Source organism: Puma concolor, chromosome B1 (assembly GCF_028749965.1).
Source record: "Puma concolor isolate L17-30 chromosome B1, mPumCon1.1.hap2, whole genome shotgun sequence".
Taxonomy (NCBI): Eukaryota; Metazoa; Chordata; class Mammalia; order Carnivora; family Felidae; genus Puma; species Puma concolor.
This window is the reverse complement of record NC_141670.1, coordinates 153,710,516-153,726,325: the sequence shown is the minus strand read 5'-3', so window position 1 is coordinate 153,726,325 and position 15,810 is coordinate 153,710,516. Positions and strand designations below refer to the sequence as shown.

Sequence of the window (15,810 nt, the reverse complement as noted above, 5' to 3'; positions counted from 1 at the left end):
CCTGAGCCAAAGCCGCACACTTAACCAACTGAGCCATCCAGGCACCCCAGAGTATTCTCTACTTTCATTATCTACCACACTTCTGGTTTCTGCTATGTCCTCCCAAACATTATTTCAAGTTGGCCATTTCCCTTATATTTTAATATCTGGCTCCCTGACATGACCTCCTGCTAAGTCCTTTAGTATCTAAAATGTTGTCTCAAATTCACACCTACCAAAATTATGTGCATGACCCTGAGCATTTTGAGTTGCTATTGCATGTCAAGGCACAGTTTCTTATTGTTTATGTCCAGGGATTTCTGCATGGAGTTACCAATACATGATATAATACTTTCTGATGTATATATATAATTTTAATTTGAATGTTTTTTTTTTAATTTTTTTTTCAACGTTTATTTATTTTTGGGACAGAGAGAGACAGAGCATGAACAGGGGAGGGGCAGAGAGAGAGGGAGACACAGAATCGGAAACAGGCTCCAGGCTCTGAGCCATCAGCCCAGAGCCCGACGCGGGGCTCGAACCCACGGACCGCGAGATCGTGACCTGGCTGAAGTCGGACGCTTAACCGACTGCGCCACCCAGGCGCCCCTTGAATGTTATTTTTTAAAGTAACATGTTAAAATGGACTTTTCTGATGTATAGTCTAAGATTTTTTTTATGAGGTGAAATATACATAAAATTAGCCACTTTAAGTGTGTAATTCAGTGGCATTTAGCACAGTTAGAATAGTGTGCAACCATTTCTTGTACTTTCAGATCATTTTATCATCCCAAAAGGAAGCCCCATACCCATTAAGCAGTCGCTTCCATTCTTCTCTTTCCCAGCCCCTGGGAACCGCCAATCTATCTGCTTTCTGTCTGTATGGATTTAACTCTTCTAAATATTTCATTGCATGGAATTATGGAATATATGGCATTTTATGTCTGGCTTCTTTCACTTAACATAATGTTTTCAGGTTTCATCCATATTGTAGTAAGTATCAGTACATCATTTTTTCTTTATGGCTGAATATTTCATATTTGGCTACACCACATTTTGTTAATTTATTCTGTTGATGGACAATTGGGTTGTTTCAAACTCTGGCTATGGGAATAGTGCTGCTATGAACATTCGTGTATCAGATATTGTGTTCATGTTGAGAGAACTGTCTGCTGTTTCTGAACTCCTTATAATTCTACACTGGATGCAGAAGCTGAGAGGGCCCTATCTTATAGATTTTAAAAATAAAATTTTTATAGATGAGAATAAAGCTACAAACCAGAGTCAAACCTGATAGATAATATTAGCTATAGCTTTATATCTGATTACCTTGGAATTATGAAGAAGGTGTTATTTAAGAATACTATTTTGTACAAAAACTATTAGTAAGTTAATAAATAAGGCCAACAGTGAAAAAAATAACACTAATTGAATGCTTAGCATATACAAAGTACAGCACTAGATCCTTTGAGTTACTTATTCTTCACAATAAGCTATTATTACCCGAGGTCACTGAGGTAGAGGAAATTTAAATAAAATTTAAATAACCTACTCAAATGTCACAGCTAGTGAATGATGAATTCTAAATATGAATCCAGGGAAGATGGTCCCAGAGACCAGTTTCTTAAACATTGCACTTTTTTTTTCTGTTTTTCCACTAAAAGTCTCCATCTCTCCTCATTTAATCATATATTATAAAGCAGTGCTGATTTGATCTTATTTGGCTATTAGCTCTCGACTTCTTACACGGATTTCAGTCTCCTTATCTCACAAACATCAAACCCCAAATTCTCTGCAGTGGCCTAAGAGTTCCTTTATTATCTGGCCCTTGACTGTGTCATTCCCTCTTCCATTCACATATTCTGCTCCTTAGCCTTTTGTGTTCTGTTTTCTCTGCCTAGAGAGAATTTAATTTAAACCCTGTTCAACTGTCCCTTTCTCATAATGGCATTTCAGGTGGATGTTACTCAAATCACCAATCACTAATCTATCCTCTCACCTGCCTTATATTTCTTTTATAGCAATTATCACTCCCTGATTTTATAAATTTGCAATCGTATGTGTCCCCTCTGGTCCCTCATCCCCCCTATTAAGCTTCTTCAAGGGAGGGATGGTTATTTGTTTGTTATTTGTTTGCTTTCTTTTCTTTTTTTAATATGAAATTTATTGTCAGATTGGTTTCCATACAACACCCAGTGCTCATCCCAACACGTGCCCTCCTAAATACCCCTCACCCACCCTCCCCTCCCTCCCACCCCCCATCAACCCTCAGTTTGTTCTCAGTTTTTAAGAGTCTCTTATGTTTTGGCTCCCTCCCTCTCTAACCTTTTTTTGATTGTTTGTTTTCTTTTGGCAGTGCATTTCTAGTGTCTGTTATCATGCCTGACACATGTAAGATACGCCCTAAAGATCTGATACTCTATGTCCCTCCCTCTCTCTCTCTGTCTCCTCTCTCTCTCAAAAAGAAATAAACATTAAAAAAAAAGATTCTACTGTGAAGCTGAGGTAGAAAGGCTTATTCTTAATTTTTTACACTTTTGAAACTTTCTCTTTGAAATTGCTTCAGAGGAGTTGTAACTTGCTACTCTGGTTCACTTAGAACTGGCTTTAAAAATTTTTTTTTTAATGTTTATTATTTTTGAGAGTAGGAGAGACAGAGCATGAGTGGGGGAGGGGCAGAGAGAGAGGGAGACATAGAATCCTAAGCAGGCTCCAGACTCTGAGCTGTCAGCACAGAGCCCCACAAGGGGCTCAAACCCATGAACGGCGATCATGACCTGAGCAGAAGTCGGATGCCTAAAAGACTGAGCCACCCAGGCGCTGGAGCTGGCTTCAAGGGTAGTACATGATCTGCTTCAGGAAGCCAGGGTTTTGAAATTGGTGCACAAATGCACTGGTCAAGTACATACAATTGTTCTCATCATTGGTTGTCTTCTCGTTTTAATTATATGAGTCTTTCTTTTGTTGGCTTTTTGTTGTTTTTATTTTATTTTATTTTATTTTATTTTATTTTATTTTATTTTATTTTAATTAGTTTTCTTATCCCTCTATTCATATATATTCTGATTTGTTTCTTTGTGAGAAGGAAGCACAGATGACTATTTTCCTCTGCATTACTTCTCTGTGTAACTTTTCTCCTTATCCTTTAAGGTAATCATAGCAACTTGGTCCTTAAAGTATAATGAGGGTCCTACTAAGTTCAGCCTATTTTGTTTAAAGGGATCCAACAAAGATTCTATTCCCATTTATCTCAAATAATAGAAGGAAAGCCTAATTTTATTTTTACTTACTCAAATATTGTCTATGAAGATATATTTCCAATGGTAGCATTTCTCTCCCCCCAAAGTTCGCCTGTGTATCTCTTGCACCAAAATAACTACAGGTTCTTGTTGCTAAGCTTCATCATGGACTTAGTGAATCACTGGCTCTGGATAATAGACCCAGAAATTGAACAAACTTCCTTGTGTATGTCTCTACTACACTAAACTTGGGAATTATTGATCTATGGACATATTACTATAAGATTTTAAACATATTTATTTTTTGGTATCTTACAAATTTGCAACATGATTTGCCAATATTCCTTACTTCCAATTGGAATTATTTTTAAAAAATGCATTTAGTCGATATTTGAAATCTACATGCCAAAAATCTACATAACAAAATTTGTTGCTCTTATATGTACTTTTTTTAGTTTTGATCTCAAAATACTCTATTTTCTCAGTGGTATATTGGATGGAACCTGCATAGATTTCATAATGTTTTACTTTTCTTCTCAAACTATTGCTATTTTCATCTTCACTATGTGGGGATATAGAACATATTTATGGTGCTTTATTGTATTGTTTGAGGCTACTAAACATATTTCCTGTGGAACTATAAATTGGTAGACATCAATCATTATTCATTGTAAAAAATTCAATATATCAATCAAGAAGATGATGTTCTTGTTTGGATGGTATAGACAAATTCCAAGAATAATCTTCCCTCATTTATCATCATCTTGAGAAAAATATTACACACTCCTATCTCTTACCCAATCTATAATATGTAGCATGTAAAATATATCTTCAATTTTTTTAGATGCCTATATATGTCACATGTTTTGATATATTGAACTAATATCCTCTTTTTTATTCATAAACCTATGGCTTGGGGAATTTTTGTATACATTTGATTGTTCTATTGAATAAATTTCATTCAGTCTCTTTTAATATGAGGTTAGCATTGCTGGAACACTCTTTTTAACTTTCACTGTGTTAATATTAAAATTAGCAAACAATGGACATAAAGTTGTAACAACAAAGGCCACTTTCTGAGATTGTTTTGTTAATACCAAACATATCTAGCATTTTAAATAATATTAGTGGTCACTGAGTTATGCTTTACCAAATATGTTAGGCATAAGACTATTGATATAGCTTCAGACAACTATGGCTTGCCAATCCAATTTACTTAGAACGAATGTAGTCTTTTTCAGGCTCAGTTATTTGTAAGAGTATTGGCTATATCCTGGCTTGGGAATGTCAGATAGATAAAAACAACAGAAATATTTGTCAACTACCTATGAGCTATCATAGAAAGTAGTTTTTCTACCTGAAAAAAGCAAGCAATTCTTTCTTTTTCTCTTAGTAGCTATAAAAATTATGCACAAGCTGCCCCAACTATCGAGATATTATTGTCCCCTCCTTTCATAGAAGCAGAGATGTTCACCAACTCCCTGGACTCCCAGGGAGAGATTTAAGAGTTTCCTGATGTTACATCCCCAGCATTCCTACTTTCTGAGTGGTAGAAAGCTTTTCTCTTCCAGCTGCAGAAATATTCTTCAATTAATTTGTCATCACATACTATTATTAAATTACATTATATTGCATTATAATATATTTGTTATATGATATTATTTATAAATTACTGTTGTGTCATGCCAGATTTTAATAGAAGTTTGATATATGAAAAAAAGCCCTGTGTTAAGAGTCAGCAGGTTCTGATGCTAATTCCATTTCTCTGGGAAAATGTTTTCACTTCTCTGAATAGTTGCCCTGTCTATCTTTCAAGACTTGTGTTTCAAAACAGAGTACTTATTTTATAGAACTATACAAAATAAATAATTCGATAATTTATAATGATATTATGTTATATTTTACTAATTAGACATTTGAAATATACATTTTAAGTTACTTTTGTAGCATTGAAATACCTTGAATTATCTCAAATGCCAGCTAGAATTGCATTTGGTTATCATGGACAGATCTACTTATATTTTACTAATTAGACATTTGAATTGTATATTTTAAGTTACTTCTGTGGCATTGAAACACCTTGAATTATCTTAAATACCAGCTAGAATTGCATTTGGTTATCATGGACAGATCTACTTAACACAGATGTGGTTAGCATTTCAATCCTTATAGATTTAACTTAACAGTTTAGTGATGTTTTATGAACTGAGTTTCCTTATATATCTATGATTCAATCAACCTCAAGGATCTGAAAAGTGCCTTTGAAATTTAACATAAAGCCTTTCATACTGACCCTTGAGTAAGACACACAATTTAAGAGTGTTAGTTCACATGAATAAAACCTAGTCCATAATGAATATCTCTAAGATAAATTTCCTGTCTCTTTTATGCTAATCAGCCCCCAAAGGGAAGAAAAAATAGATGTCCCCACATCATACCAAAATAAACCATATTTAAGTTAGTATTATGGTAAATACTTAAAAATGAGTCTTCAGGCTGTAACAGTATAAGCAACATTTACTATGTTAATCACAATCATGTTTAAAATTATGTGAAAAAAAAAAAAAGATTGCAAAGGCTTGTTCCTTATTGTGGTACATGAAATAAAGTGGTTACTTCATAACTTGATTTTGAAATTCAAAGAGAAGAAAGAAGAAAGGTTTAATATGTAGGGCTTTAAAAGGAGATAGTGTGGTGTCAACACAAGCAGAAGTATACAGGGAGAGCCCAGGGGAATGCAAAACAATAAGCTAATTAGAGAGGAATTTGTACTCTTGTCATGAGGGTAGGGGGAGAGACAGATGGAAAAAGCCCCATCAGGTGAAACAACTCCAGATAAAAACACATGCACAGTAGCCTGCATGTACCTCTTGGACAGGCTTGTCTTGTTTTCCCCAGGAAAGCTATTGTAGGGGATTCAGCATAGTCAGGCCACTCTACAGGAAAAACAAAAAGATACAAAATATGTACTATCACCTTGTTGAAGATGGTTAATTTAGACAATTAGGAATTACTTGTTTCATTTTGCTACTAATTTTTCTACATAACTGTTAGATATAAAGAAAGTCTTCAAATTAACAAAGTTGCTATGAAACTGTTACCTAATAAGATCTACTTTTAACAGAGGAACAATATATGGAACTAATAATTTTTCATTCTACTTGTAGAAAACTAAGTTTTCTGTATTATATTACAAATAACTTATAAGGGCTTATGCAGATTTAAAATCAAAACTAAATATAATCACTCCGATCACTTATAAAATTCCCTAAGACCATTTTGCCTGTTCCCCACAGGTAATGAGGGTCTTTATTAAAAAATAGTGAGAAGAGTGCTAAATATTCATGTTTCACCTTTTAATTATTATTTATAGTTTTAATCTACCCCATAGGTCGGCAAACTTTTTCTGTAAAGGGCAAAATAGTAAATATTTTAGGCTTTGAGGGACATTTGGTCTTTGTTACAACTACTAAACTTTGTCACTGAAGCATAAGAAGAGTCATAAACAGAATGGTAAATGATTGAGCATGTTGAGCATGGCTGTGTTCCAATAAAACTTTATTTACAAAAACAGATGGAGGGCTGGATTTGGTTGTGAGCTGTCATTTACCACTACCAAATATATAGAGAATTTGAATTAATAATATGAAAGACAGCTGCATTTCTTTCTGCAAATTTTACATTTATAAAAGAATTCTCTGAGCCTTAAAGTTATTCTCTGTTAGACTACTTTCTCCGCTAGATTATGAATTCTTTTACAGTAAGGACCTTGTAATATTCAAGGTGTGTGTATTATATATATATGTGTGTGTGTGTGTATTATATATATATGTGTATATATATATGTATTATATATATGTATATATATATATATATATACATATATATAATGACTTGGATGAGAGTCTTTATTTCATTGAAAAACATTTTCCATTTTAGAAGTTTCTAAAAGTTTCTCTTTTCAGATAGTATCTCAAGGCTCAAAGATTTTTAACAATTTGAATAATGAGCATGAGACACATAACTGAAGAAGTTATAGTCTTTTTCCATCATTTTAAATAAATACTTTTATCAACTTCTCTACAAGGTGTATTGATTAAGCTTTATCTAGACCAAACTTTTAATTTATAATTTTTACCAGAGGTGGGGCGATGTTATCTCCTGTAGACTCAAGACTTCTAGCTTCAGCCATGCAACACACAATCTTTAGGCTCCACAAATGGTTTTGTCGCTGGTCCAGTCCTCTGTATTATTTCTCAAATAATGACTTAGGAAGTGAAGTTATCTCCATGGGCTTTCATTCTTATTAAATTTTCTATTTAATTTTTTTTTCTTGTGAACTGCTGTCCTCAACCCGAGCCAATATACCTTCTTTTTATGATTTATTCTCCATAGTATGGAAGTCTTCACCTGTACTTTACTATCCTTTTATGGGGTGTCCAGTTTCTGAAACTTGAGTTGTCCTGTGAAGATGCGTTAATCCTGGGTAACATGCGTCTATTGGGATTGCTGTGATTTTACCTAAAATTCCTTATTACTAACTTATTTGTTCCTGTATCATCTGAAGATTGTTTTTTATTGGTCATATCTTCTCCCATGTCAAGCACTAGAACTGGTTCAGCTGTGGAGTATTTGTTTGACTCCATTGGACCATTCCAGTGATAAGTGCTGAACTCTTGTTGAAATATTTATTCAAAGCATAACAACTTTGGCATTACAGAAAACAGAATTTTATATGAACTTAATTTCCTACAACTTTATGGTACACTTTTCCCCCTAGCCATGGAAAATTTGAATCACTTGACATATTTAGAATTAATAAACCAGATTTTTCTTTAAATGTTTTTTTAAACCAGCTCTGATTATATTTTCTACCAGTTAATACCAACATTTCGCCACTTACATATGGTTCATATGGTTTTAAAATACATTAAAACTAAAGATGAAAGGACAAATACACTATTTATGATATAGAAACTAATAGCAACAATATTCATCCTCATTTCTTATTTCTCTGCTAAAATAAAGTTTCTGTTGTTGCTACAAATCTAAAACAGCTCACATTTCCTATGCTGTTTCAAATTACATAAATTTTATTCATATATACATTCATTTAATGGGGATACTTTAGGCTTAATTGAGATCAAGTAAAACAGACTCAGTATGCTGAAACAAGTTGAATTAAAGTATAAGAAATGTAGGGGCACCTGTGTGGCTCAGTTGGTTAAACTTCCAACTCTTGATTTCAGCTCAGGTTACAAACTCACATTTCGTGAGTTCAAGCTCTGCATCAGGCTCTGCACTGGCAGTGAGAAGCCTGATTGGAATTCTCTTTCTCTCTCTGTCTCTCTGCCTCTCCCCAGCTTTCTCTCTCTCTTTCTCTCAAAATAAAAGAATAAACATTAAAAATTTTTTTTCAGTGTAAGAAGTGTAGTTCAAATGGAATCCACAATAGACAAGTCAAGTTATCAGGACTAGGTTACTAGGATGAATTAGCAGCAAAATCATCTTGGTATTGGAACCATGATTTATGGGACAAGAGCCAATTAAATATATCTTACCTTTAGTTGGAATAGTTCTGGGTAATGTAGAGGTTTTGAGTCTGCTGTTTGATAGATTTAGAATACAGTCCAATTTGAACATATTCTGCATATATCAAACTTGGGAAGTGTGGGTTTTTTTAACCTTATCCATGCCTTAGTGTCTATCTACACAAAAGGGAAAAATAACAGAACATACATTTCAGTCTCTGAAACTTTACTAAACTCAGTATTGCCCTATTAAGATTTCTGTTGCTGGACTACATGTAGGTGTTGGAATTTTGCAAATTGACTTGAAATTACTTATTGATAACATGAGACTAAGATTCCATGAGATGATGAATGTATAGCCCTTACCAAAGTACCTAGATCATTGTAAGTGTTAAAGAGTTTTAATTCCAAATATTATTCTTACCAACCAATGTTTCTGTAGGGAGGTCTGGTGAGTAACTAGAAAGATCTATTTTGTAATGAATAGTTGAATGCTTCTTGCAAAAATCCTCCTACAGTTTTCTGCTTTCAAAAGTATCTTGGATGAAAATGTGCTAAGATAATTATTTATTTAATAAAATACTTATATATTCAATACAGTTTTCCAAGGTATGAATGTATGCCCAGGTTCTGGGGGGAAATGGATTGGTTTAGCCATCTGTAGAGGAATCGACTGTAATAAATAGGTTAGTAATAGAATTGGGGCATCTTCCAAGTGATCATTAAGAACCTCAAGGTCTGACTCAAGTCATTACCAAGGAAGTACACTTTGTAAGGATCTTATTTTAAGCATGTATTTTTTAATTTATTTTTTTTTCAACGTTTATTTATTTTTGGGACAGAGAGAGACAGAGCATGAACGGGGGAGGGGCAGAGGGAGAGGGAGACACAGAATCGGAAACAGGCTCCAGGCTCCGAGCCATCAGCCCAGAGCCCGACGCGGGGCTCGAACTCACGGACCGTGAGATCGTGACCTGGCTGAAGTCGGACGCTTAACCGACTGCGCCACCCAGGCGCCCCTTAATTTATTTTAATAGGTACAAAAGAACATATAGCAGAAAGTTCATGCTTCACTCATTAAATTGAAAAAGAGAAGGAGGAGGAGGAAAAGCAGAAGGTAAAGAAAAAAGAAAAGGACAAGGAGGAAGAGGATATGAGGGATAAGAAGAGGAAGAAGATAAACCACATTACTACCAGTAAGAACAAGAAAGGAAAAGACCCTTGTCAGTGGGATTTCAGCAGAGTTTAAGAGTCTCTTCTGAATAATCATAAGTACTCGTTCTTTCTCACAAAATCCCCATGATTTTTTTGAATAAACTCTAACGCTGTGTTAATGGTTAAAATAACCTTCTGATATTGATTTGGTTTCTCAAAAGGATTTTCCTACATAGAAAACATAGTATAAATTAGGTACAAAATAATGTGATCTGTTGTGATGATCTTTTGATGTGTCAACTTGGCTAGGCTACAGTCCCCAGTTATTGAATTAAAAACTAATCTATGATATTGTTGTGAAGGTGTTTTGTATACAAAATTAAAGTCTGTAACCAGTGTACTTTAAATAGGGATATATCCAAATAATCTGGGTGAGCCTGATTCAATTAGCTGAAAGCCTTTAAAAGCAGAGCTGAGGCTTCTCCGATGAAGAAGAAATTCAGCAGGCGGGTAGCAGCTTCAGTTGCCTGACAGTTTCAGTCTGCTCTTCTTGCTGGCCTGACCTATAGAGATTGGGATTTCCTGGACAGTCCTCACAATTGTGCAAGCTAATTCCTTGCACTAATTCTCTCAGTCTGCATCTCTGTTTCTCTGGTTGAACCCCAATACACCTGTGTAGCATATCTATCGTTATCTTATTAAATCAGCTGTGTGGGTTAGATTTCAATTAGTTCGGAAATGTATTCCAGAGAAACAATTTAAACCCATGTACTTCAGAGCCACCGTAGAAACAATGGCTCAAACTTAACATTTATTTTCATTCCCTTTATGTACTTCTGTCTTTCTCATCTGTCTAATCAGCTTAATCTAACAGGGTGAAAGTAGGCTGCAACTCAAATATGTCCAAATACATATGACTTGCACTTAGTACATATTTCAAGTTCACTTCACGTAGTAAGTCATCTTAAAAAACACGCTTTGGTAATAAGATATGTATTATATATACATATATATATATATGATATTTATATATATACATATATTCTATGTATGTGTGCAGATAGTTAACTCTACTTTTCTCCGTATGTTATCCTATTTCCTTGTTTCTCTTTAGAGCAAAAGACCTTGCAATAGAAGTCTCTGTTTTCTGCAATTCTCTTTCTTTTTTTTTTATGTTTTATTTTTTGGATAACTTTCACAAGATTTTTATGATAATATTTTTCCAAAATCACTGTAATTAAGAACATAAGTAACCTCCACTTTGATAAATACAACAGTTAATTCTCAGTCCTTATTTTACTTCAATAATTAATGAAAAGTAAAAAGTTGATGGCAAATGGCCACCAAGTATTTGAATAAATATTTTGACTCACAACATTTTTAAAAAAGCAATTACAAACACAATAAATGTTTTTTTCTACTTCTTATATGAACAAACCTTTTTATTATTTCAATGGTAGTTCCCATTTTTCACAGGGGTACATAATGGGTGTGCAGTAACTATCACTGCCTGACATGATAAATGGATGAGTGAGTGAATTTTATAGCAATGTATCCTACAGATAGCCATTTAAATTTTAGAGCCCTTTCTAAAAGTAATTAAAATGAAGAAATGAGGACACTTAAAATGTTTAGAATTTTTAATCTGAACTTAATAAAGTTCATTGAAACATTTTAAAAAGCAAAAAGAAAGTAATTAAATAAAATTTCTAATATACTCAGTGAAGGGTGACATTAGGTCGAAAATATACCAGTGAACAACAGCAGTTGTCAGGTAGGAATAAACTTCCAATGGTTCAGCAACTAAAGGAAGTGTAGAGTGGCTGGGAAACAGCATTCAATGGGAAGAGTGTGATAAAGTGAGACCGATCATGCAGGGTTTATAATCCATTTTTAGGCACTGAAATTTACCTGAAAAGCAATGAGAAGCCATTGAAGAATTCTTAAGTTGAGGATTAAGAAATAAAATTTTGATTTTGCAAGCATCATTCTGGTTCCTGTGAAGACAATAGATTGTAGAAGATGGAAGGGAGGCTAAAGGGAGACCAGAAAGAAGGTGCTGCAAGTTTCCAGAAGTGTAGCATCATTTTTTCCCACCAATATCTGTGCAAAATAAAAGAAAAATACAAAATAAAAGAAATGGGACTTGCATGAGACTATTTCTGGACAACACTCAGGTGCATATATCTCTCCCAGGGCAGATACATTTAATTTCTGATTTGAAATCCTCTAGGGATTTTTTTTTCTATAGTGATTGAGGAAGCTTACTGTAATCAGGGTTCTCCAAAAAGATAGAGGGTATATAGAAAGATATTTATTATGAGGGATTGGCTCACATAATTGTGGAGGCTGAGAAATCCCACAATGTGCCATCTTCATACTGGAGAAACAGGAAAGCTAGGTTGTAGTTCTAGTCCAGATCTGAAGATGTGAGGACCGGGGCAGGGGCCAATGATGGAAGTTCCTCCCTGAGTCTGGAAGGCATGAAATCCAGGAACTCTGATGTCCAAGGGCAGGAGAAGATGGGTGTCCTAACGAAAGTAGATGGCAAATTTGCACTTTTTCTGCCTTTTTGTTCTATTCAGGCCCTCCCTTAAAAGACTGGATGACGCTTACCCACAATGGTAAAGGATATCTTCTTTACCCGGTCTACCAATTCAAATGCTACTCTCTTCCAGAAACACCCTCACAGACACACTCAGAAAGAAATGTTTTACCAGCTGTCTAGACCTCCCTTAACCTAGTCAAGTGGACATAAAAATCAGCCACCTCAAAAGCCAATCACTAAGATGATGGAGCCACAAGACAGAAGCATACTGAATCAGTAATTTGTGGCATAGAGCAGTTGGCTGACAGAGTTACCTATTTTGCATTAGCAAGAAATAAATCTTTGTTGTGTCCAGCCACTGAGCTTTGGGTATAGTTAGATAAATTAGCCTATCTTAACTAAAACATCAGGTGGGTGAAGATGCTGGTTTTCATTTGGATGGAAATGGAAAATCATGGGCATAGATGGAACAATTTAGGGAGACAGTTCAGAGAGAGGAGAGGGGACAGGGGCCCAGCCCAGGGAATTCCTGTGAAGAGGAAACTCCAATGCCACAGGTGGCAGGTACTTATGTGAATAAATAAAGCAGACACTGTGATAAGAACTAAAAATAATGATATTCATCTAAATTTGATACTCAGTATGTTGACATTTATGTTTAATAGAAAAATAGGCCCAAGATATCCAGTTTTTGAGAATTCCAGTTTTTTAAGGAATACACATTTTTAAATTTGAACACTCTTAGTTTTTAAAAGTGGCCAATTTATCTTATTAAAAATTAAAAAAAAAGTCATGGCGCGCCTGGGTGGAGCAGTCGGTTAAGCGTCCGACTTTTCAGCCAGGTCACGATCTCGCGGTCCGGGAGTTCGAGCCCCGCGTCAGGCTCTGGGCTGATGGCTCAGAGCCTGGAGCCTGTTTCCGATTCTGTGTCTCCCTCTCTCTCTGCCCCTTCCCCCGTTCATGCTCTGTCTCTCTCTGTCCCAAAAATAAATAAACGTTGAAAAAAAAATTAAAAAAAAAAAAGTCAGTCCATTGTATTAGACAAACTTGGTGTCCTGGCCAAATAACACCCGTGGACCTCGCCTACACCCATATCATCATCTGAATATATTCAAATTTTATTTTCCCTAAATACATGGATACACAAGCACATGCGCATACACACACACACACACCCTAATTTTTGACTTTAAGCGAATTCTGCTTTTTATTTTGTATAAGTTGGCATGGAAAAGGAAAATAGAGGGAATAAAAAGAGAGAGAGACAGAGAAAGAAAATCAAAAGCAGGCATTGTATATGGATAAGTGATCAGAAAGAATGAATCTCCTTAAGGTTCTGCTGCTCTTAAACACAACCTAACCAGCAGGACAGAGAAGAGGACGATCTGATGCCAGTAATGACAACTTCCCAATATTAAAGATGTGCTAACTTGAATTCTGGAAATGTTACATAAATATAATTTATCTGCTTAAAATAGACTGTTTGTTCAGATTACTCACACTGAGTGTCTGTGTGTGTGAATGTAACTGCTCCATCATGGGTAGGTAGTTATTTTAGCATATTATTGGAGGAGAATTAAGAGGCAGAACCTTACTCTTAGCGGCAATGTATCAAATTAAAGATATTGTTAAAAGTGGTTTAAACAGAAATATATTGCTATTGAAATAAACATTTTCAGCGTTTCCTTTAGATTGGCATAAGTCCATGGTAGAGTAAAAGATTGCAGCAGTGGAAGACGGACAGAAGGAAATGGCTAGTCCAGCACAGACAACAGAAAGGAATGTGAAACAGCAGTTGAGAGTCATGAAGGATGGAATGGGAAGCTCCAAAAAATGGAACAATGCTTCCAGAAAAAAAGAAGAAGAAGAAAAGGAAGAATAGGGGGAATGGAGGAGAGGCAAGATACAAATTAAAAATTGCTGACAATTTTCCTAAAATAGAAGATCTAAATTCTCAAATGGTCTCACCCTCTTGAGTGCCAACTAAAATAAATATTACTTAAGTAATCCACAGCTCAATACAAGTTAGTGGACATAAGAAATCATTACAAAGAAAGACAAAACCCTAAAAGGAAAAACAAAGTATGCTACAAAGTTTGGCGATGAGAAAAGATTAAAAGAAAAAAGAAGAAGGCAGGGGGAAGTAATTGAAATAATCAGGTTAGAAATACACTGTTTTACGTCAAAGTTATGGAACACATGGATCACTTGCTGTGATTTCCCACCATTATTCCAATGGCAGACTTTGCTAGTCAGTCATAGTGCACTTCCCTTGAGCTAAAGTGTGTCCCGGGCACTTATCCCCACGTTGTGCTTGGCATTTGAGATGAGCCATGGTTGCTATTCCTGAGCAGCCAAAAGAGAGTATGGACCATGGCAGATTATAGGCAGTCACAACAAAAAGTTTCACCTTTTTGCAAAAAGAGTATCTTCCCTCTGTCTTGCATGGCCACTCACACGGGTTTCATGGCCGAGTGACATGTGCGTTTCTTCCTGGCAGGATTTTCCAGCTGTAGGGTAGACTCACTCAACTGTAACTATAATCCTCACTCAGCCTCCTTCCCCTCTCTCAGTTATTGGGCATCAGGGCTTTTCATCTTTCCCTTATGTTTATGGTCTAGTTCTTGGGAAGAAAAATATCTTGTATATTTTTTCAGTACTGTATTAGTATGGTATGTCTAACAGGTTTTCCCAGTGTACAGCACAGATGCAGTTTTATCCTAATTTTATGCCATGTCCATTTCACACAAATGTACAGATGAGGAGAAATGTTGCCATTTCCCTTGAAAGTTCTGCTAATCTGTACTTTTGATATGCCCAAACTATGCAAGGTTTTCTCTGGTGTTCAAATTTGGAATAAATTTTATTGTAAATCCTAAAACTACTCGGACTATGGTATCATATTACAATGTTTCTCACCTATTTCCATCAAAGTAGTTCTTATGACAGGGAAGAAGGAATGCTTACCTCCAGTTATTTGGAGGTAAAGTTTTTTTTTTTTTTAATTACAAGGACTTTTAAAAAAAAAGTTTATTTATTTTTGAGAGAGAGAGAGAGAGAGAGAGAGAGAGAGAATCCCAAGTAGCCTCCATGCTGTCAGTGCAGAGCCCCAGGCAGACCTCAATCTCATGAAGTATGACATCATGACCTGAACTGAAATCAAGAGTCCAATGCTTGGGGCGCCTGGGTGGCTCAGTCGGTTGGGCATCGGACTTCAGCTCAGGTCACGATCTCGCGGTCCGTGAGTTCGAGCCCCACGTCGGGCTCTGGGCTGATGGCTCAGAGCCTGGAGCCTGCTTCCGATTCTGTGTCTCCCTCTCTCTCTGCCCCTTCTCCATTCATGCTCTGTCTCTCTCTG

The 15,810-nt window shown here is 35.6% G+C and overlaps 1 long non-coding RNA gene across 2 annotated transcripts in view; it reads left to right on the top strand.

Annotated features, from left to right (window-relative positions):
* Positions 1-15,810, top strand: part of LOC147581963 (uncharacterized) — a 95,694-nt gene that overhangs the window by 76,879 nt on the left and 3,005 nt on the right. For both annotated transcript variants that reach the window (XR_015250428.1, XR_015250429.1), the window contains one exon: positions 9,787-9,945. This is a non-coding gene — a long non-coding RNA (uncharacterized LOC147581963). The remainder of the gene's footprint in view (positions 1-9,786; positions 9,946-15,810) is intronic.